The sequence below is a fragment of the Choloepus didactylus genome, chromosome 6 (assembly GCF_015220235.1).
Source record: "Choloepus didactylus isolate mChoDid1 chromosome 6, mChoDid1.pri, whole genome shotgun sequence".
Lineage (NCBI taxonomy): Eukaryota > Metazoa > Chordata > Mammalia > Pilosa > Megalonychidae > Choloepus > Choloepus didactylus.
The window spans coordinates 77,213,774-77,235,957 of NC_051312.1; the positions used below are offsets into that span (position 1 = coordinate 77,213,774).

General features: G+C 47.0%; 1 protein-coding gene and 1 pseudogene across 1 annotated transcript in view; one reads left to right on the plus strand and one right to left on the minus strand.

Moving 5' to 3' along the window:
• Positions 1-822: 822 nt before the first annotated feature.
• Positions 823-1,549, minus strand: LOC119538653 (annotated as a pseudogene).
• Positions 1,550-8,238: 6,689 nt separating this feature from the next.
• The window catches only part of DCHS1 (dachsous cadherin-related 1), a 35,552-nt gene continuing 21,606 nt past the window's right edge, over positions 8,239-22,184 (plus strand). Inside the window, exon 1 of the mRNA XM_037840175.1 lies at positions 8,239-8,457. The gene's annotated coding sequence lies outside the window, so the exon portion shown is untranslated. The remainder of the gene's footprint in view (positions 8,458-22,184) is intronic.

Below are 22,184 nucleotides of genomic sequence, written 5' to 3' on the forward strand. Positions count from 1 at the left end.
TCCCTTCTCTCACTTCTGGGACCTTGCTCCACCAGCCATTTCCTCTCCATTAGCTCCTTCCCCTGGTGTTGAGTATGCTCCTTTTGCTTTCTTCCAAACAACTCTTTCAATCCCTCCACACCCCTCCTCCTAGCTCCCCATTACCTATAGTCCCTTTTCTTACTGCACTCACTGAGTAATGGTCCTTGATTCTTTTATCTCACTAACATCCTTTCCTTATTCTGGAACAGCAAACCCTTCATGTAAGTCCTTCACTTAACAAATATGGATTGAACATCACCTATGTGCAGGTGCAGCATACATGTGCTACAATGGGGAGCAAACCAGACTTACTGCTAGCGAAGGATATAGACATCTAATCAAATAATTACATGCCAGAAAGAATGTAAACTTGCAACTGTGACAACTGCCAGTCACCATGATAACTGCCAGGCACCTTAAGAACCCATAAAATGGGTCAGGGAAGTCAGAGAAGACATCTGTGGTGAAGTGATGATTCAGCTGAGATCTGGAGGCTAAATGAGACCACTTACAGAGCAAGGGAACAAAGTATACTCTGAGAAAAAGGACAAGTATATATGCCAAAGCATTTTTTTTCCTCAGTTGAGTTTTATTCCAAACATTTAATAAGAAAACATAAAGAATAAGGGAGTGATTGTATAGTATGTGAATATATCGCAATAAAACTGAATTTTAAAAATAAATAAATAAAAAGAATAAGGAGTGATCCATATTCAAGGAAAACACTGGTTGCCTCTCTTGCTGCCAGGACTGTGTCAGTCCTCGTACCCAAAGGCAGCAAGCCCTTCGGCAATGCACTTGCTAGTGCTGCCTAGATTACAAGGACTTCTTATTGGATCTGGAGATACTAACCTCCTGCTCTTCAGGGTCAAAGGCTTCTGATATTTCGTGGGGCCAGTGTTACAGTGCACAGAATTAGACTGGAAGTATATGGCCATGCACAGGAAGTTCATTCAAATCCCACAGGTTTCACAGCTTTGACCCTGAAGGAGGAGGTTATAGCAGATACTGCAGATTTTCCTGGCATTGGTCTAATTCTCCCAGATGTAGATGGCCCAGCCATGCAGGGTGAATTCCCCTTCTTTCTCAATTAACCATTTGTTTTGTACAAACTTCTGTAGCACATCCTCAGCTTCCTTCTTCCTCAACTGCTTGCCTTTAAGTTAATCAACCAGGTTAAAAATATTTGCAGAAGATGCAAAGTCCATTCTGGAGTGAATAATTGGTTCCAAAGCCTTTCTCAACAGATCCAGTTCATTCTCTGCAAGATTCACCAGGCATAGATGGGTCTCTCATCAACTTTTGACTCCTTTCTCTATCTCAGTATACAAGGACTCCAAGATACTGTAAGGTTGTTGATGAAGTTCTCCAACTTCTCTGTAGCAGTATTGTGGTCATGGACCTTATAACAATGTTTCTGCAAGCATTTAACATCCCATTCCTCTAGCACCCCGTGACTCATCAGCAACTGGAGGAATCTCCGATGGACATCAGTCATGGTGCCCATTCTTCTAGTACTGCACTACATATTTGAAGAAAAAGATCTATGGCATTGGATACATTTAGCTGAGGCCCTGTTTTCTCACATGACAACTAAGCATAGCCCAGACTGTGTCAGCAGCAATGGCCAAAATGCCCAAAGCATTTTTAACATTCTGTCTGAATGGGAGCTGCCATCTTCTAAAGTGACTTTGCCTCCCTGCTCTGGAGATTGATCTGGATGAGCACATGAGTCAACCCAGGACATCGGAGTCTTTCCCTAGGATTTCTGAATTTTTTGTTGTTGTTATAAGGCCTATGTAACTACTTTTAAACTAAATACATGTAACATTGATTTCAAATTAATTTTAAAAATCAGTAGGAGGAAAGAGAAGACACAAATTTTCCTTAGAGAAGAATTTCAAACAATATATAACACACATATATAATATATATATTATATAATATTATTATATACTCCCCTTCCAGGAGGAAGAGTTCAGTCCCTTCCCCCATTACCTTCTCCAACCCCCACACCCACACCCCCCCCCGAGTATAGGCTGGACTTAGTGACTCACCTCTAAAGAACAGAATATGAAAAGGGAAAATGAGTAACTTTACATTGGAGAGACTTAGCAAGATATTAACCAAGGTATCTTACCCCATGATATGTTATGATGAGAAGCACACTTAACCTCTGTCGTATTTTAATCATAAGGAAAATCTAATCTTAAGAGAAACCCAAATTGAGGGATATTCTACAAAGTGCCTGATCAGTACTCTTCAAAACTGTCAATGTCATAAAAAACTGGACACAGAGCAGAGGAAACTAAGGAGACATGATGCCCATAAATGTAATGTGGTATCCTGATTGAACCCTGGGATAGAAAAAGGGTGAAATTATGTCTTGTTTTTGACACATGTACAAAAATTACTTAAGATGTTATTTTTAAGGTTTGCTAAAGCTGCTGGAATGCAATATACCAGAAATAGATTGGCTTTTACAATGGGGATTTATTAATTTAAAATTTACAGTTCTAAGGCCATGAAGATGTCCCAATTAAGGCATCAACAGGATGATACCTGGACTCTGAAGACAGGCTGCTGACATCTGGGACACCTCTGTCACATGGGAAGGCACATGGTTTCATCTGCTGGTCCTTCTGTCCTGGGTTTCATTGCTTTCAGCTCTCTGATTCCAGTGGCTTCCTCTGTGAGGTTCTGTGGGTCCTTGCATACTTCTCCAGGGCTTTTTCTCTCTAAGCTCTATCAGATTTTCCTGTCCTTTATCCTCTCATAATGGACTCCAGTAATAGGGAGTTTCCTCGAATGGGTGGGTCACATCTCAAATTGAAATAACCTAACCAAAAGTCTCACCCACAACAGATCTGCACCCACAGGTATGTATGAAAAAAACATGGCCTTTTCCGGGGTACATAACAGCTTCAAACCAGCACAGCTATCATTAGAGGAAACTGAGTAATGGGTATTTGAGAACTCTCAGTACTATCTTTGCAACTTTTCTATTAATCTACAATTACTTAAAAATAAAACATTTATTTAAAAAATCAATAGGGAGAAATGAAGCTGGCAATCAGAAGAAAAGAAAAGAAAAGAAAAGAAACAAGGGACACAGAGAGTCTTGATGATATTTATGTTTCTGGTTCCATTTGCCCTGTTGGGTTACATGGGCCATTAAATCTACTCTTCTTTCCTAAATACTCTTCAAAACTGTCAATGTCATAAAAAAATAAACAAACCAACTAACTATTGTAAGACTCAGGAACATGAAAGCAATCTTAGAATCCTTCACATGCAATTAAGAGTTTTCACTCATTCACAGTCTCTTTTACCTCCACTTACTCCTTATCTCACTGTGACCTGGTTTTTTTCTCTCCTCTCCTTTGATCATTAAGATCATTAGCTATATCCTGGTTCCAAGATCTAACTGAGACCTTTCAGACCTCATTGTACTATGGTATTTTTACACTGTTGAAAAACTCTCTCATTCTAGAATCTGTTTCTTCCCTTAGCTTCAATGATAACACACTGGACACTACCCTCTTGCTCTCTTCTTACCTTGCTGGCTACTCCTTCTCAATCTCCTTCATGACTCTTCTTTTGTTACCCACCCCTTAAAGGCTGTCTAGACTTGTTTTCCATAGGTGACCACATCTATTCTCATGGTTCCACTTACCATTCAAATTCTTACGGCTCCAAAATTCAACCCAAATCTCTCTTCTGGGTTCCAAATTTTTTACTCAACCAACTACTAGACATCTTCATTTGGAAGTGTCACATACATCTTAAACTCAGCATATCCAAAAGCAAATTCATCATCTTTCCTTTCTCCCCACAAACTTGCTCCTCCTTTGTTTCCCCAGATTCATGAATCATCACTAGTGTAAGACCCATGAACACGGAAGCATCTCGGAATTCTCCTGTTCCACCACCCTTCACTTCTAGTCAGCCATCAAGTATTATAGTTTTCTTATCTCCGTAATTTCTCTCATATCTCACTCCTCTTTTCCAATCCTATTGTCACTACCTTAGTTTAGACCTGTATTATAAGCTGGACAATTGAAACTGACTCCTGTTTGATCTCTTTTCATGCTCAATATTGTAGTTAAATGATCCTAATGACACATATCCTGATCTTTGTACTCCCCTTATTAAATCCTTCAGTGGCACCTCAGAGCCTGGATCCTCTGCATGACATATAAGAGCCTCTGTGATTTGGCCCCATTTACCTTTCTGGTCATCTCCTTTCACTCTAGTCCATAAGCTCTACACTCTGGCCAATCAGTCTACTCAGGACCACCATCACGCTCCCAAGCCAGAAGCTATTTTCTTTCATGCCCATGGGATTTGAATATGTTGCTCCTGTTTCTACCTGAAAGTCCTTTCTCCAACTTCTCTCTCTGCTAAGGTTCTACTCATCTTTCAAGATCCAGTTCCATTGTCATCTTTATGACATTGCTGAAATCCCAATCCTGGGCAAGATTAGGAATCCCCTAACCCATAACCCTATGCTTTCCTCTCATACTTTCCAGTCCTGATTCGGAGTTCTCTCTTTAGACATTACTGTGAGCTCTTTAGTCATATCTTAATTAACTATGTATTTTGAGTATAAACTGGCATATAGTAATCACTTGAATGTGTCTTCAATAAATGAAGGAAGCAAGACTATAAATGAATTTAGAATCTCCCATTTAAAAAACTTTTTTGCTCCCTAAAATGCCTGCCTCCTCCCCCTGCTACAGGCATCTCTCCTTCCCTGCAGTCAAGCCACTTTAAAGAATAGTCTCTGCTCCAAGTCTCCAGTTCCACCCCTCCCACTCACTCCTTTACTGATTGCCTGCTAACCTGCACCTTACCACTCCACCTACACCATTCTCACCAAGATCACCAGTGGCCTCCTAGCCAATTCCAGTGGACGCTTTTCTATCCTTACCTCACTGGTCTCCTCTGTATCATTTGACCCTGATGACCACTTCCACCCTCGTGGCTTCTTTCTTGGCCTTTCTCCTGGCATCACTGGCACCACTTTCCTCAGTTTCTTTCTTCTCCCTGACTGGCCAATCCTTTTCACTTTCCTTGGAAGGCTGCTCCTCCTCTCCTCAACCTTTAAGCATTAGAGCTTCTCAGGATCTGTCCTAGGCCTCTAGCTCTTCCTTATATACATGCTCTCCCGGAGCAATCTTATTCACTCCCTTAGCTTCACTTGCCATCTGTCACATTTACCATATAAGGCAGCCCAAACCTAAGGTGATTCCTCATTTTCCTTAAGAAAGAATCCAAAAAGTTTTTGACCAATCTGAAAATATATAACTTCGGGATAAGGATGAAACTATCAAAAATTGACTATTATTTAATGGATGTAATTATACATATATTTAAACTCAGATATAACATTGATTTTGAAATATTGCTTTTTTCCATTCTCATAATTCATTAAACAATATCATGCACACTCTTAACATGCATCATCAAAACCAGTGTCTTTCTCATCATTAGGGTCACTTTTTCAGTAACCTTTTACATTCTCCCAGAACAGACAACCTTCTCTTCAATCTAAGTGAAGGACTTGGAGGAGGACACAGCACAATTTGAATCCACATATGACGCAGTCTTGGGAAACTTTATCCCAAGTCACAAGTCCCATTTGCATCACACTAGGCAGTTGGTTTCTGGCAAGCTTTCTGTAAAATGACATTCATGACCTCTAAACTCAATGTATTGCTTTTTTAAAATTATTTTTAATTGTTAACTTTTTAATTGAAATATAACATTCATACAGAAAAAAGCACAAGTCATAAATATTGAGCTCAATCAATGGCCACAAAGTAAAAGGCCCATCTAAAATCACTCAGGTCAAGAAATAGAACATTTCCAGCATCCCAGAAGCCCCTCCCAAGCACTACTGTATTGCTTTTTAAAGCACTCTTTAAAAAGCATATTTAGAGACACTCAACACATGCAGTTGTGAGGTCACACTACCAGAAATAGTAATCAAGGCTGTATGAAATTTGTTTGCTGTATGAAATTTCTTTGACTATCATTTCTGGTAAGGGACCTGCCCCTACAAGCATCCAAAAGAGCATTGTTGAGGACATTTCAGGTTAAAGGGTCTTACCTAAACCAGAAAAAACAGCATTTACTGGGCACTTACTATGTTCCAGGTACATAGTACTTTACCTATATTAAACAATTTAATCTTCACATCAGCCCTATGGGATAGGTGTTAGAATTACCCCCCACTTTATACGAAAGAAAACTGAGGCAGAGACAGATTTAAGTAAATTACCCAAAGCTACACAGCTTATAAATGACAGAGGCAGGACCCCAAGCCAGGCAGTCTGGCTCTGGAGTCCACAAGCTTAGTCACCATACCATATTGCCCTATCCAGTGGTTTGTTGTTCAAAATAAAGTAAATGAGAGCAACCCTGTAATATGAGAGACTTTGTAAGGAAGCAAATATAAGGTTACTCCCTCTTTCCTGAGGGATGATTTTGGGAAAAAAAAAACCAAAAAACAAAAACCTCACCCTATATTCAAGCTTATAAGGCATTTGCAGATGACTCCCACATATTTATGGCAATCCCAGACCACTCCTCTAAACTGCAGACCTACCTACCTACCCAACAGGATGTCAATGTCAGCATCCCCAAACTGCAAGTCATCATCTCTCTACCAACACCCCTGCAACCACTCGTGCTCCTTCTGTCTAGCACAATGAACGTCACCACCTTCCATCCTGCTGCCCACACCAGAAACCTGGAGGTCATCAATAACTCCAGCCTCTCACTCTTCTCTTTCAAAATTGCACTCCCTTCTGCTTTAACTGAAACTTTCTTCTCTCGCCCCAGAAATTCCTGATTAATGAAAGGTACCCTTTGTACCCATCACTTAAGTCCAGGATACCTTTTCCTCTCACAGCCCACTCCAATCACCAGGAAGGAGAATGGAGGAGCAGTCAAAAATTCTTCTAGTTCCTTCAAGATGCTTACTCTTCACTGATGTAGGATTTCACCTCCTCTTACTTTCTCTCCTTAGTTGGTCCCTTAAGCCTCTTCCCACCTCCCTGCCTAGCCTCCTTCTCACTTTCCTTTTCTGGGAATATACCTTGGGTTTAACCACCATCCCAAATCTCCTCAGCCCAATACTCTGCGATCTCTAGCTTCAACTTTGAGACAAAAGAGAAAGCAAGGGAAAGAGAAGGGGACAATGAAGGAGGGGGGAGAGGATGAAGAGCATGGATCAAGAGAAGTGACTAGAAGTACGTGGGGAGGTGAAGATGGAAGATGGATGAGGACAGGGGAGTGTAGAGAAAGGGGGAAAAGGGGTAGAGAAGGGGGAAGGTGAGAGGAAATGGAGAGGAGGAGGAGAAGATGGGAAGAAAGCGTCAGGAACAGGAGGACGGGGAGAGAGGGGAGAAGTGAAGAGGGGAAAAGAGAAGAGAGAAGAGAAGAGACTGGGAAATGGGTATGTGGAGGGAGGAGGGTAGGGAAAGAGAGGAAGGGAGAAGATGTGACGAAAAAGGGATGGTGAGGAGATGGGGGAAGAGGATGAAGGGAAGAGATGGGGAGGACACGGAGAGACTGAGATGGCAGACGGGGCTGGGGGAGAAGGCAAGGGGGAGAAAAAGGCAAGGAAAAAGGGATGATGAGGAGATGGGGAGAAGCGGGGAGAAGGGGGTGGGGAGAGAGGGGTGAAGAGAAGAGATGAGAAGGGGATGGGGAGAAGAGAAGGGCGAGAAGTGGGTAAGGAGCAAAGGATAGGGAGAAGGGGAGAGGAGAGTGGACAGAAAGGCTTGAGAGGGAGACGCGGCAAGAGGGAGAACAGGACAGTGAGGAAGAAGTGGTGAGGAAAAAGGGACCATGGGGAACGGGATGGAAAGAAGACGGGAGAGGAGGACGAGAAAGAAGTGAGCCATAGGGAACGGAGCGAAAGGAGGAAGGATGTGGAGAACGGGACGACAGAAGCGGACGGGGAGCAGGCAAAAGGAGTACGGGCGGTGGGGACGGCGCGGCGCCGGGCCGGATCCGGAGCCGGGAGCCAGGGCCGGGAAGTCGAGGGGCGGAGGGAGGCGGGCGGTGGGGGCGGCGGGCGGGGGCGGGGGCTCCGCGGGCGGAGGGGCGGGGGCTCGGGTTACCGCGCGGAGGGCGGGGGAGGGGAGGGGAGGGGGCGCGGGGCCGCGGCGGCGAACCTCGCATCCTCCGCGGGGCGGCTGTGGAGGAGGCGGCGCCCCGGCGGCGGCGGCGGCGGACGGACCGACCGACGGCCCAGGACGCGCGGACCGACGGCAAGCCTCCGGAAAGGGAGCGCGGGGCCCGGAGACTGCGGCGACGGACGATGCGTGGCCCCAGGCCCCGCGCTGGCGGGCGCTGCCCGGGGGGCTGATCGCGGCCGCACGGCGCGCCTGGACCGGGCGAGGGAGCCCGCGCCGCGCGGAGGTCAGTGCCCGGCCCGTCCGGCCGCGCCCGCCAGCCTCCCCTGGGCGGCGGTGACGGAGGCGGCGGCGGCGGCCGTGGAGCCGGGGGCTTTGTTCTGAGCCGAGACAATGGGGGAAGGGGGGCCTGGGCCTGCGGGACGGGGTGAGCATGAACGTGAACGTGGGGGCAGGGCCAGGGGGTCTTTGTATGCGTGTGTCACCGAGTCGGGGTGTGTGGCGGCGTAAGAGTGTGCCTGGGGTGCGGGCAGTGTTGTCTGTGTGCTGCCCCCAGCGTGAGTGCATCGTCTGAGTGTGAGTCAGTGCGTGTCACGGGAGGTTGTGCGTTCTCTTTCTGGCCGTGTGTGTATATGCGTGTCACTCCGAGGGTGTGTGGGTCAGAATGAGTGTGTGTCATGGTGAGGGGGTCCCTGTGTTTGTGTGTGTGTGTGTGTGTGTGTGTGTTGCCCGCCTCTGTGGGAGCCATGTGTGAGAATGTGGAAGATGGGTGTGTGACAGAGACAAACTGAGACAGAGACAAAGAAACTGAGGGGGGAGATGAAAAGAGAAGTAGAGGGTGATAGGAGAGGCCCAAAGTGGAGGCTCCTCCGTCACCCAGACGGGTCTTCTGAGTGGGAACTGGTGCTGGAGCAAGTGGGGGTTTGTGACCAATATGCCTGGATCAGAATTCCTTGCAGGGGACAGAGGGAGGTCACTGCAGGCCTGGGTCCCACGTGGAGGGGTGGGGAGAGAGGGAGGTCTAGAAGCACAATGAACTCAGTGTGGCGTGGGCTGGGCCAGCAGCCACAAGGTCATAGGCCAGAAAAATATTGTCGCTTATGTCAACTCCTCGAAAACCCACAGGGGACACAATCCCAGGCAGCAGAGACTCAAAGGCGATACTCTCACAGCCATCACGCACCCCCAGGAGGCACTGTCAAAGCCAATACACACCCACAGTAGACTCTGCTGGGCCAACACACACCTACGGAAGATGCTCTCATGACAACACACACCCACAGAAGAAATGCTGCAGCCAACACATGTCCACAGGATCATTGTCACGGCCGGCACATGCCACGGGAAACACTGTTACTGCCAACACCTCTCCAGAGACACTGTCACTGGCGACACACCCTCAGAAGATGCTGTATCGGCTGAGACATACACACAGGCTCATTGTCACAGCCAACACCTCTCAGGAGGCACCGTCCCAGAAATACACATCCACTGGAAACACTGTCACAGCCAGCACACCATATGGGTTATGCTTAGAGCTGCCTGTACTTAGCAGGTGTCCCAGACATCTTGGCATTATTAGAAGACAGTGTTGCAGTCACTCTTACCACATACTTACCCACTTATCCCATAAAAGACACAGAGGGTGACATGCCCATACCACAGGGAGAGTTTACCCACCTGCTAAAAAAAAACATTTAACTTACAATGTTCACCCCATTACTCCTCATCTTCTTGATGAACAAGAGGCTCACCCTCTTGTTCCCTAAAAACGGTATAACCTGGACCAGTCTTCCTCTTGCCCCGTGCTCTGCTGTGCTTCTTTGTCTCTCAAATACCCTAGCCTCACAGTTCCTTGCCCTCCTTAGCTCCTGTTTCCTTCTTCTCCCTGCAACCCCCTCCCCAGGACTCCTCTGTAGAGCTGTTTCATCTCTAAAATTCTAAACTCCTGCATTCCATTCTGCCCACTGCATCCAGCCCTCAGATGTCCTCATAATGACCTCTTGCCCTTGACCACCTGCTTTCTCCTATCCTGCCTCTTCTGGGCTTTGTAGTCTCCTTCCAGTTTATATGCCAAGGATCATCCCTTCAGCCACTCCTTGGCCACTTCTTGCTCCACTGTTCTTGAGCCCTCCCAACCTACAAAGTCTCAAAACTAGCTGGATTGATTTCTCAGTCACACCAAGTGATGCGTCTCTAAATTCATGCTTCTGTAAATTCCACCTTCATCTGGGCCCTCCATAAATAAATAAAAAGATGAGAGTTTTTCTGTTTTCTTCACACCCCTTAACCCCACATACACGGCTTTTCAACAGATTAGTTAATCAGTCCATTGGTTTATTCATCCAGCAAACACATATTAATCACCTACTCTGTGCCAGGCACTGTGGTAGGTGCTGGCATTGCAAGGACGAACAAATTAGACATGGCCTTTGCCCCCATGAAGCTTACAGCTATGGGATGTGTGCTGTAGGATGGCAGCACATAGCAGGGAAACCTAAGACAGTGTAAGGAGGTCAGAAGAGGCTTTCTGGGGGAAGTGACATTTAAGCTTCAACTTAATGGAAAAATAAAGTCAACCAAACAAAGGAGAGATGGAGGTGAGGTAGATGGCTGGAGAATATTCCAAGCCAAGTGAGCAGCATGAGAAAGCCCAGGTGTAAGAAAGCATTACGTGATTGAAGCTAAAAGTAGGTCAGTGAGCCTGGAACCTACAGCATGAGGTAAGGATGGATGAGATAGTCTGCAGGAGAGGTAGCTGGAGGGTTAGATCATGCAGGGTCTTGTATGAAGATATTTATTTAACCCAAGAATAATGGAGAGTCATCTTTGAAGCTGTGAAGTGATGTGATCAGGTGTATTTTATAGATATCACTCTGACAGCAGTCTGCAGAATGGATGGAGAAGTCTTAAGGGAAGGACAGTTGGCATTTTCAGGAATCCAGGAGGGGATAATAGTTGTCTGAACTAGTTTGGCAGCAATAAAGAGTGGGAAAGTGGCTGATGTTCAGAGCTCTTTAAGCAGTGGAGCCAGCAGGGCTCAGTGACAGAATGGATGTGGGGGTCGAAGGAGGGAGAAATTAAGAGCAGACCACCTGGTCTCCTCACTCACTGAGGAAATTGAGGCCATCCGGTATGAATTCCCTCAGCTTTCTGCCTCTTTCCTCAAATTTTATCTGAATCCTCCTCCATCTTTTCTCCTTCCTATAAGAATGAAGAGACGTCTCTTTATAAGAATCTTCCACCTGTGCTGTCTCCTCCACAGGGACTTCCCTCCACTAATTATTCCCTGTCTTTCCCATGTCTCCAGCTTCTCCCTCAGCATCCATTCCTCTTGGGAGCATGGAAAGATCCTCCAGTCTTTCCTGTCTTTCCTTAACCCTGTAATACCCTGTTTGCTAGGACATTTCTCACTTCACTTCACTGCCACGTTTGGTGAAAGTCTTCTGTAAATAGCTCTGCCCACTTACTTCTCATTTACTCCCGCCCCTCCAATGTAACTGTTCTCCCTAAGAGAAAGTCAACTCTTAACCGCTGAATCTGGGGGCTCTTTTATCCTCAACTGCATGACCTCTTGTCATTATTGACCACGCTTTTTCTTTGAATCATTTTCCTCTTTTGGCTTCTGAGCTGCCATCTTATTCTTCCAACACCTAATGAGCACCCATGCCAGCCACACTGCTAGGTGATGAGAATACAACAATGGAAGACACTGGTCCTACCGTCAAAGAGTTTACACTTTAGTGGATGGTTAGAATATAATGAATAGAATGTGCATCTCTTTCTGAGATCTCCTCCTGGCTGTTCCTTCTCAGACTGCTTTGAGGGCTCCTTTGTGTGGCCCCTAAATGTTCCTGTTCCTAGGCTTCTGGCTTGGACCTTCTTGCCATCACACTGTATACACCCCTCTGGGTGATCCAGCTTATCCACTTCCAGGGCTTTAATTATCATCTATAAGCTGATGACTCCCTAATATCTGCCTGTCTTCCAGACCTCTCTTCAGAGCTCCAGACTTGCACACCAGCTTCCTACTTGACCTTTACTTGTATAGCTCCTTAACATGTGCAAACTTGAACTCATGATCCTTTCCTCTCCCAAACTACCATCCACCCATTGGCAAACTAGAAACACAGAAGTTAACTGTAACCCCTCCCTTCCCTGCATGTCCCATAAACCAGAAAGCCATTGGAATCTATTGATTCTACCTACTAGATCTCTGATATCCCATCCCCTTTTCTCTATCCCTCTACCGTTGCCTTCACGTCACCATCTTTTCACACAAATTCCTGCAAGAGTCTCCTAACCCTACCTGTCCCTCTTTGAATGCATTCTTCTCATTGCAGCCAGGGGGCTCTTCCTAGAGTGCAAATCTAGCCATGACACTGCCTGCTCAGCATTCTTCAGTATCTTTCCACTGTCCTCAGATGAAATCTCAGCTAATTGAGGCCCTCACGATTTGAGTCCCCCCAGCCTCCCCTGCCTTATCACCTGCCCCCTTCATGTTGAATTCCTTATGGTTCCCCAAAGATGCTGTGTTCGTCCTTGCTTCTGACCCCATGTTCACAATACTGTGGCTGAAAAGCTGTTCACTCCCTCCTCTCCTGGCTAATCCCTTCCCTTTCTTCAGATCTAGTCTCAAACCCTGCTTCTCCTGACTCCACCAGGCAGGTTTGGACTCCTCTTGCCCTGCTGTTGTCATTGCCTCTTCCCTGTTTTACCTCCCCAACCAGGCTGGGATCTCCTTCATGGAAATTTTGTATATTATTCATCTTTGTATCCCCAGGATAGTCAGCCATTGCTTGTAAGTTAATAAATGAAGTAATTTATAGCACATCCCTCACCTCATTCACTCTTTGAAGACTGACACCTGGTCTCAGCTGCTGAGAAATTCCCACTTACCTCACTGGAAACATTTCTATTCCCTCCCTCCCAACATACGTATCCTTCTTCACCCCAAGCTCTCTCCTCCTCTCTCTTTTTTACCTGGGCTTTTCTTTTCCTGGATCCCTTTCCGCCCCTTCTCTGTACTTTATTTCTTTTTCATTCAGTTAGGAAATATTCAAAGAACATCAGCAATTTGCAGACCCAAATCCAGTGGTCCCGGTGCCTATTAGGGTTCTTAGAGAGAATGAAAGGTGAAGCCGTGAACTGCCATCAGGCCACAAGGCGCTACAGTGACTCACCATCCCCTCCACTCCACTAGGTCCTCCGGGCCCCTTCCCCAAATGTGCCCCAGGCTGCTCCTTCCTCAACGCCTCCCTCACACCCATCCACTCTGGGCCCTCCAACTCTTTGGGCCCCCCTCCACCCCTGTTCCCCCACATATTAGGCTTCCTGATTCTCGTGTCCTTTTCCTCTTCCCTCTCTTGCCCGTCAGAGGTAATAGAAGCAAGACTGCATTCTCTCTCCCTCTCTGATGCCCTGATGCCTACAAGCAAAAGACCCTGCCAGGGGTTCATACCGTTTGATCCCATCATCTTCCCAGCCTCCCACTGCCTGCCCCTTTCTTCAGCTCCAGTGTCCATGTTCCCTGGGTGTCCCTCTGACACCAGGGCATTTTCAGCCACTTGGGAGGGCTGCTCCATTCCCTGCATCCACTGGTGAGAGAACACTTTCTCCAGGCAGTCCTCCTGGAACTCCCAAACCTTGGTCAGGATGTCTCTCTCTGTTGACTTAGTATATGTTCTTGTTTATGTTTCTTTCTTTGAGCTTCTTTATTGAAGGAGCTCATTATCTCTCAGAGCATAGAATTCACCACCTATTTGCCTGGCAAGAAAGGAAAAAGGGAAGAAGGAATGAGAAAGAGGAGGAAGGGGTGGCAACACCTCCGACCTGCCAGCAGCACTCTTTACAACCTGTGTGACCTTAGTTCTCTGAGCGTCTCTTTCCTCAGGTGAGAGTGGGAGTGACTGTATCTCCTGAAGAGACTTGTTTTAACTTTAACTTAGCTAATTTTACGTCTATTATCTCAGTCCCTTGACTGTGTTCTTTTATCCCTCCAGCTCCCTGCTTCCCCATACTTGTTCTCCCCTCTCAGCATCTCTGATTGCTGTGTCACCAACTTTCCTGCTAGTCCAGCCTCACTGGCCTCCTCTGCAACCCAGACCCCTGTTGTCAGGGTCACACTTTAGGACTAGGCCTTTGCTGCCTGTCACCACCACCCCACCCTACCAGCTCCCTCCCCCTGCCCTGCCCGTCCCTGCCCAGGTCTCCCTACCTGGGAACACCATGAAGGCAGAGACTTGATCTCTCCAGGTCACTGTTATATCTCTGCTGCTTAGTACAGTGTTTGGCACTTGGCAGGTCTTCAGTAGATATTTGTTGAATAAATCTATCAATAAACCATTTCTCATGCATGCTCTGGACCCTCATCTCCTCTCCCCATTTTTTCTTTGTCTCCTGGATGCCATGGTGCCCCTCCAAGTGTCCTCCGTGTCCCTTCCCCTCTCTCACCACCTGACCCTGTGCTTTTTTTACTCTGCCTGAACTGATGATTGTCTCATCACTGATCTCCTCCTCCAACCCATCCTGTGCACACTGCCCGATTTATTCTCTTAAAGCAGTACTGTGATCATTCTCTTCCCCTGTTGTGTTGCCTGGCCAATTATATGACCCTTTATCTGGGCATCATAAGTCCTCCACCAGAGAAGCAGTGGGAATAACAGAAAGCACTGACTGTGCAGTCAGTCAGAATTGTACTCCAGACCTCTCTGTTACCCTCTCTGAGCCTCAGTTTTCTCAGATGTGAAATAACACTTATCCCAGGGTTATTGTATGTGTCTGGCACACAATATAGCAAATAACATTTATTGCAAAATCCAGCTGCTCCTGGGACATCTCCACATGGGGATCCCAACAGGCACCCCAAAACTGCTTCTCCTCTATCATATCCTACTGCAGGAAGTGCTGCCACTTTAGTAATCACTCTGTGCCAGACATGGTGCTCAGTTTTATGCGAGCATTATTTCATTTTACCCTCCTATCAACCATGTAATGTGGGCACTTCAATCCTCATAATACAGAAAAGGAAACCAAGCCTTACAAAGGTTAACAAATTTGTCCAAGGCTACACTGTAACCCTGCAAGGTCAGGATTTGAACACAAGTGTGACTGAAAGCAGAGCTCATTTTCTTACCATCCATAATAGCTAATGCTTGTATACTTCTAAAAATGTTCTCTGTGTGCTAGACACTGTTCTAACAACCAAATACAACATAGTAGGTATTATTATTATCATCTCTGTTTTATAAATGAAGAAACAGAGACACTGAGAAATTAAGTTGCTTGCTCACAGCTAGTAAGTATGGAGCTAGGTATAAAATTGAGGTGGTTTGGCCCCAGAGTCAATGTCTTAACCCTACGCTGCCCGCCTCACTAAGGTATTCCATTCTAGGAGTGTAATAAATATGTGTTTATGACTGAAACTGTGCTGGCCATCTGGTCTGTACCTAGCTGTTAGCCAGTTCATTCTCTCACATTTTCCACTGTAGGAAGCTTGTATCCATATCACTGTCCTGAAACGGTCCTCCCCAAGGTCACGAGTGACCTCCTTACTGCTAAATTCAGTGGTTACTTTTCAGCCACATCTTACTTGAACTCTCAGCAGCATTGCAACTATCGATCCGTTCCTCTTCCTTGACATGTTTCCCCCCTTCACTTCCTGAATGACGATCTCTTCAGCCTACTCCTGAAGTGCTCCCCAGGATTATGCTTAGACTCTCTTCTCACTCTACACATCCTCTCTGATGTGGCTCCACGTCCATGGCTTCAGTTACCCCTTGATTTGCCCACATCCCTATCTCCAGCCCAGACCTCACTTCTCAGCTCCAAATCTGCAAATCCAACTGCTCCTGGGACATCTCCACATGGGGATCCCAACAGGCACCCCAGAACTGCTTCTCCTCTATCATATCCTACTGCAGGAAGTGCTCCCACTTTGGTAATCAGGCCAGAACCCCAGGTGGGAGGGGGAAAGCAGAATGGAGTATAAAGTCCTCCCATTCCCTCACCCTTCCTATAAAAGTAGTCAACTTCACCCACCCACACCTTTCATGTCTGTCTTTGTCCTCTCATCCCCACTAACCTAGACCACTATAGGCATTTCATACCTGGTTTCCCTCTTCCCCTGGGTTCTCTCCCTTCTTTAGGCCTCCACTGTCCTGCTAGGACTCTCTCCCTGCAACTTTCCTGTAATTTCTTCCTCTCTCCATCTTCCCTTCCTATGGAGTGCCTAGTCCTGGGAGCACATCGAGGCCAGGATACCTCAAGAAAGCTGTTTCATTCTTAGCCTCAATTTCCTCATTAAAAATGGGAGCTGTGATGGCATCTTCAGAGGATTCTTACGGTGATTAAGCGAGGTACTGTCTGAATTGCCTGGCACTGGGCCTGGCACACTGTAAGAGCTCAGGAAATAAGACTTTCCCTTTGCCTCCTCCACTCCTATCTGTCCCCAGCCTCTCCCTGGGGTGCCTCCTGGCACTGCCCTGCCCACCGTCCCATAGGGTTGTCCCAGGGACGTCCAGGAATGTTAGTTGTCAGCCTGTCCCCCTCCCTCCGCCCTTCCTCACCTCTGCCCCCCTCTCCCCCTCCCCTTCTTCCAGCTCTGGCTCCCACCTCTCTCCTCCCCACCCCCACCTCTCGGGGTCTGTCTGTCTCTCTGACTTACCCCCCTGCCCCACCCCCCCTTCACAGCTCCACTCTCTCTCTCCTCTGCCTTACACATTCACTCTCCCTCAGTCTTGCTTCCTGTCACCCTCTCTTCCTCTCTCCTTTATGCCGGGCCTTCTGTCCCTACCTCCCTTCTCCTACTAAGGCTACTTCTACCCCATCTGTCTTTCGCAGCCCCCCTCACCCCTGTTGTCTTTCTGGTCCCTGCCCCTCCCTGGCCCTGGGACAGGAAGTCGAGGGAGGAGACCTGGGCGGTGCCAGCTCCCCCAGCCTGCTTCCCCTTCTGCACCTCGAACCACTGCTCTACTTCCTCCTGGGGCACCCCCTTCCCTTGTGGTCCCCTGCTCCCCTCCCCACTAGCCCACTTTTCTTTCCTCTCCCATGTTTCCCCCTTGCTCCCAGATCCTGTAGATATACACGGTGTGTGTGTGGGGGGGGTTAGTTTGGGAGGGGGGACTGACATCACATTTCAGGCCCCAATGAACAGTCTCGCCCCTCCCCCTTCTAATGAGAACCAGCTGTGGCTCCAGAGGCCCATATGTGGGGATAGAGGAGGAGAGCAGGATGGAGTCAGAGGACAGAGTAACAGGGCTGGGGACAGAGAAGAGGCATGTAACTGGGCAGAACTGAGTGAGAGAAGAGAGGTGACAGATGTGGGCTAAGAAGGGGGACAAGTCTGGGCAGGAGGCTGGACAAGTTGGGGAAAGAGACCAGATGGACTGGACGGGGCAGACCACATCCTGGGGGGGATGGGGGGGTGGGGGACAGACCTGGAGAGGAAAAGAGACAGGAACAGAGAGGAGGGGCAAGTCTTGGGGAAGAGGCAACGAGAAATACTGGACAGATGTGGGGAGATGGTGCTGAGAAAAGAGTTGGTGAGAGGATGAGACGGTCTCGGGAGAGAGTCTGGAGTTTGAGTTTGGAACTGGAAGCCCTGGAGCAGGAAGTGATGAGGCACGGTCCAGACAGAGGCTCCGGGGACCCAGAGGTCACAGCTGCAGCCGCAGAGTTGACCAGGAGTGCCCCAGCAGCATGTGTGAGAGCACGCCTGTGTGTGGGTGGGTCTGTGAGTGTGCACGCACGTGCCTGTCTGTGTAAGTCTGTGCATATGTGAAAGTGGGCCGCCTGTGCGCATAGGGTGTATGTGGGGGGTATAGGAATACCTTTGTGTGTATGTGTGTGTGGGTGGGGCTGTGTGGTTAACAAGTGGGTGTGAATATGCCTGCCCATGTGGAGTCCATGAGAATGTATCTTTCTCTGTGTGTCTCTGTGTTCCGAAAACATGCCTGGGTATGTGTACATATGCCTCTATGTGTGTGGGGGTAGGGCAGGGCATGGGTTCCATGTAAATGAATTTGCCCATGTGCAGGTGCTTCTGTGTATATGGGAAGAAGGGTTTCTGTGTATGCATGGCTGGCTGTGTATATGTTAAAATAAGCCTCCCTGTGTGTGTACGAGTGTGTTGATTGTGTCTGTCTGCATAAGAATCTAACTGCATGTGAATCTCAGAGGATGTGTCTGAGACTGTGAGTGTGTGTATTGTGTGAGGAGTATGTCTATCTGTGTGCAGGTCTGTGGCTTTGTGAGTATACACATTTATGTGTCCATTGTGAGAGTGTATAGGAAAATGTGCATTGAAAAGAGACAAGGTTGAGTAGTGAGGAAGGCATGTAGTGTTCAGAGGTTGGAAGAAGGGAGCTGCTTTCACGACACATCCACCCAGGCCTGAGGGATCTCCTCCTCAAGGCTGCCCATTCATCTGAGCTTTTTGATCCTTTCATTCAGAAAATATATTGATCACATACTGTGTGCCATGTACCATGCTAATACAAAGGTGAATAAGTTACAGTCCTAGCCCTCAAACAGCTACTTGTCTGGGAAGCTAGACTGTTAACTATAATACAGAGTGTGATAAGTACATCAACCTTACTTTATCTTCTCTCCCTCCCAAACCATAGCTGCTCCCCATCCCCTGGCTGATTAAATAAATAGAATCAACTCTTGACCCTTGACTCCCAACCCAGTCCCTGGGCCCAGATCCTGACCAGGGCCCCTTATACCATCCTTGAAGACTCAGCCTCTCCCCTCTTTGAGCCAGATCTCTTCACCCTGACCTCCATGTTCCACATTCCTCTGACCTGTTATTCCATCCAGCAGGTCCATGAGCACCTCAGAGCTGAGCCCCAGGGAGAGGGGTCTTTGTGCAGCCTTAGAACCTCAGAACTCTGAAGCTGGGATGCAGGGACACAGAGGGGACCTTTTAAGGGATGGTGCTGGGAACCGATAAGACAGCAAATGCCCGACCTTGGAATCTTCACCTACGTTGACTCTAATTCTCACAAAACCCCATAGGGAAGGTATTACCGTAGCCATTTTAAAGATTAGGAATATAATACCCAGACCAGGACTCAAACCCAACTCAAACTCCAAAGCCCCAGCTCTTTTTATTGCCTCACACAGACAGAAGAGATAGGATTGGAAGAGTAAAAGAGCAGCCCTCCTTTCTTAGGAGAACAGGAAGTTCTAAAGCAGAGACAAATCCACAAGACACCAGGGACACACTTCTGTTGCCACAGGACTGCCCGTGATGCCTCAGGGACATGGGTTCATATGTGTTTGTGTTTGTTGTCTGAGTTGGCCTGTCTGTGGGCATTGTTCTGAGTGTGTTAATATGTGAGTGTTGTGGTATGAAATTATCATCACTCATACAGCACCAATTATATGCTCATGATATACTTCTACTAAATGCTGGGCAATAAGAGACTAATTAAGACCCATCACTGCCCTCCAAGAGCCTCTAATCCAGTGCAGAGGGAAGACACATGAACAAATCAGGGCTGCTATGCAGTTTGTTGTCAGCTTAACCAGAAACAGTGAGACCTAGTAGAGGGTGTGTTCTAGTTTGCTAATGCTGCCAGAATGCAAAACACCAGAGATGGATTGGCTTTTATAAAAGGGGGTTTATTTGGTTACACAGTTACAGTCTTAAGGCCATAAAGTGTCCAAGGTAACACATCAGCAATCGGGTACCTTCACTGGAGAATGGCCAATAGTGTCCAGAAAACCTCTGTTAGCTGGGAAGGCACGTGACTGCGTCTGCTACAAAGTTCTGGTTTCAAAATGGCTTTCTCCCAGGACGTTCCTCTCTAGGCTGCAGTTCCTCAAAAATGCCACTCTTTGTTTCACTTGGAATATTTGTCCTCTCTCAGTTTCTCTGGAGCAAGAGTCTGCTTTCAACGGCCGTCTTCAAACTATCTCTCATCTGCAGCTCCTGTGCTTTCTTCAAAGTGTCCCTCTTGGCTGTAGCTCCTCTTCAAAATGTCACTCACAGCTGCACTGAGTTCCTTCTGTTATGTCAGCTCATTTATGTGGCTCCACTGATCAACTTAGACCCACCCCAAATGGGCGTGGAAATTATCCAATCAGAGTCATCACTCACAGCTGGGTGGGGCACATTCCAAAGCAACACTCAAAGAAATCTAATCAACGCTGATAACGTCTGCCCACACAAGATTACATCAAAGATAATGGCGTTTGGGGGACATAGTACATTCAAACTGGCACAGGGTGTAACAGGACATTTTAATTGGAGCTTGAAGTTTGACTAGGAAACGATCATGTGGAGAAGAGGACACCTCAGGATGAGAGAATAGTACATGCAAGGAAAGGAGTTGCAAAAGGACACAGTAGTAAGTTTAGTTTGCTGGAATGCATGATGTAGTGAGGGAAAATGAAGGTGGAGTATGCTATAGAGGATGGCAGGAAGATCAGATAAGGAAAACACATTAAGGAGGTTGAACTTTATCTTGTAGGTTCTACATCTGGCAACCATGAACTCCTTGAAATTGCAGGCACAAGTTTGTGTGTGTGTGTGTATCTGTATTTTTTCTGTAGAGGGGAAGCATTTTTTATCAGGTTCTTGAAAAAATTTAGGAAAGGACTGCTGTCAGTAGTGGGAAGTCTTGGAAGCCTTGAATCAGAAGTATTTTGGTAAGAGTGGTGTGGAATCTCTGACCCAGCTGGAGCTGGTTCAGAGATGGGAATTGGAAAGATGGCAATTCTGGGACTGGGAGAGCAGCAGTGGGGAAAGAGAGAAAAGGATAGACCAGAGACATGTTTAAGACAAAATGGTCAGGATTTGATGGCTAATTGGATCTCAGGACTGAAGGAGAGCAAGGAAGCAAGGAGAGTGTCTGGATTTCTGGCTCAGACACCTGGATGAATGGTGGTGATGTTCATGGGAAAGGGAATGAAGTAGGAAAAGCAGTTTGAGGTGAAGCTTGGGGTTACATTTAAAGAAGTCCAGAACATGGCTTGACAAAGGTCCCCAGTGCTCCCAGGTGGAACCAGAGACGGGGAGTAAGAAGTCATCAGAAAATACGGGAAGGGCAGAAGAAGAACTTGCAAAGGAGATAAAGGAATGGATAGAGAAGTAGAAGTGTCACAGTGTGACGTAAAGAGTAGATTTCAAGGAACAAATGATCAGTGATTCAGTTTTTGGCTTGATCCAGTAAGAGGACAAAAAGTGTCCATTGGATGTAGCAGCATGGAGATGATTGGAAACCTTAGTGACAGCAATTTCACCAGAGTGGAAGCCTTTCTGCATGGAGGGAAGAGGGTGTGACAAGGGAGAAAATGGGGTAAATGACCCAAACTTGAAAAGTTTCCTAATGTTCCTCTTCCCTCCTATAAAACCTCTCTTCAGCCTTTGTTCCAACCTTGCCACTGATTCTGCTTCTCATTTAGTCACTCTTCTAGTTTGCTAATGCTGCTGGAATGCAAAACACCAGAAATGGATTGGCTTTTATAAAAGAGGGTTTATTTGGTTACACAGTTACAGTCTTAAGGCCATAAAGTGTCCAAGAATGCATCAACAATCGGGTTCCTTCACTGGAGGATGGCCAATGGTGTCCAGAAAACCTCTGTTAGCTGGGAAGGCACGTGGCTGGCGTCTGCTCCAGAGTTCCGGTTTCAAAATGGCTTTCTCCCAGGACGTTCCTTTCTAAGCTTCAGCTTCTCTCCAAAATGTCACTCTCAGTTGTTCTTGGGTCATTTGTCCTCTCTTAGCTTCTCCGGAGCAAAAGTCTGCTTTCAAAGGCCATCTCCAAAATGTCTCTGTAAACTGCAGTTCCTCTCTCAGCTCCTGTGCTTTCTTCAAAGTGTCCCTCTTGGCTGTAGCTCCTCTTCAAAATGTCACTCTCAGTTGCTCTTCAAAATGTCACTCACAGCCGCACTGAGTTCCTTCTGTCTGTCAGCTCATTTATATGGCTTCAGTGATTTAATTTAGACCCACCCCAAATGGGTGGGATAACACCTCCATGGAAATTATCCAATCAGAGTCATAAA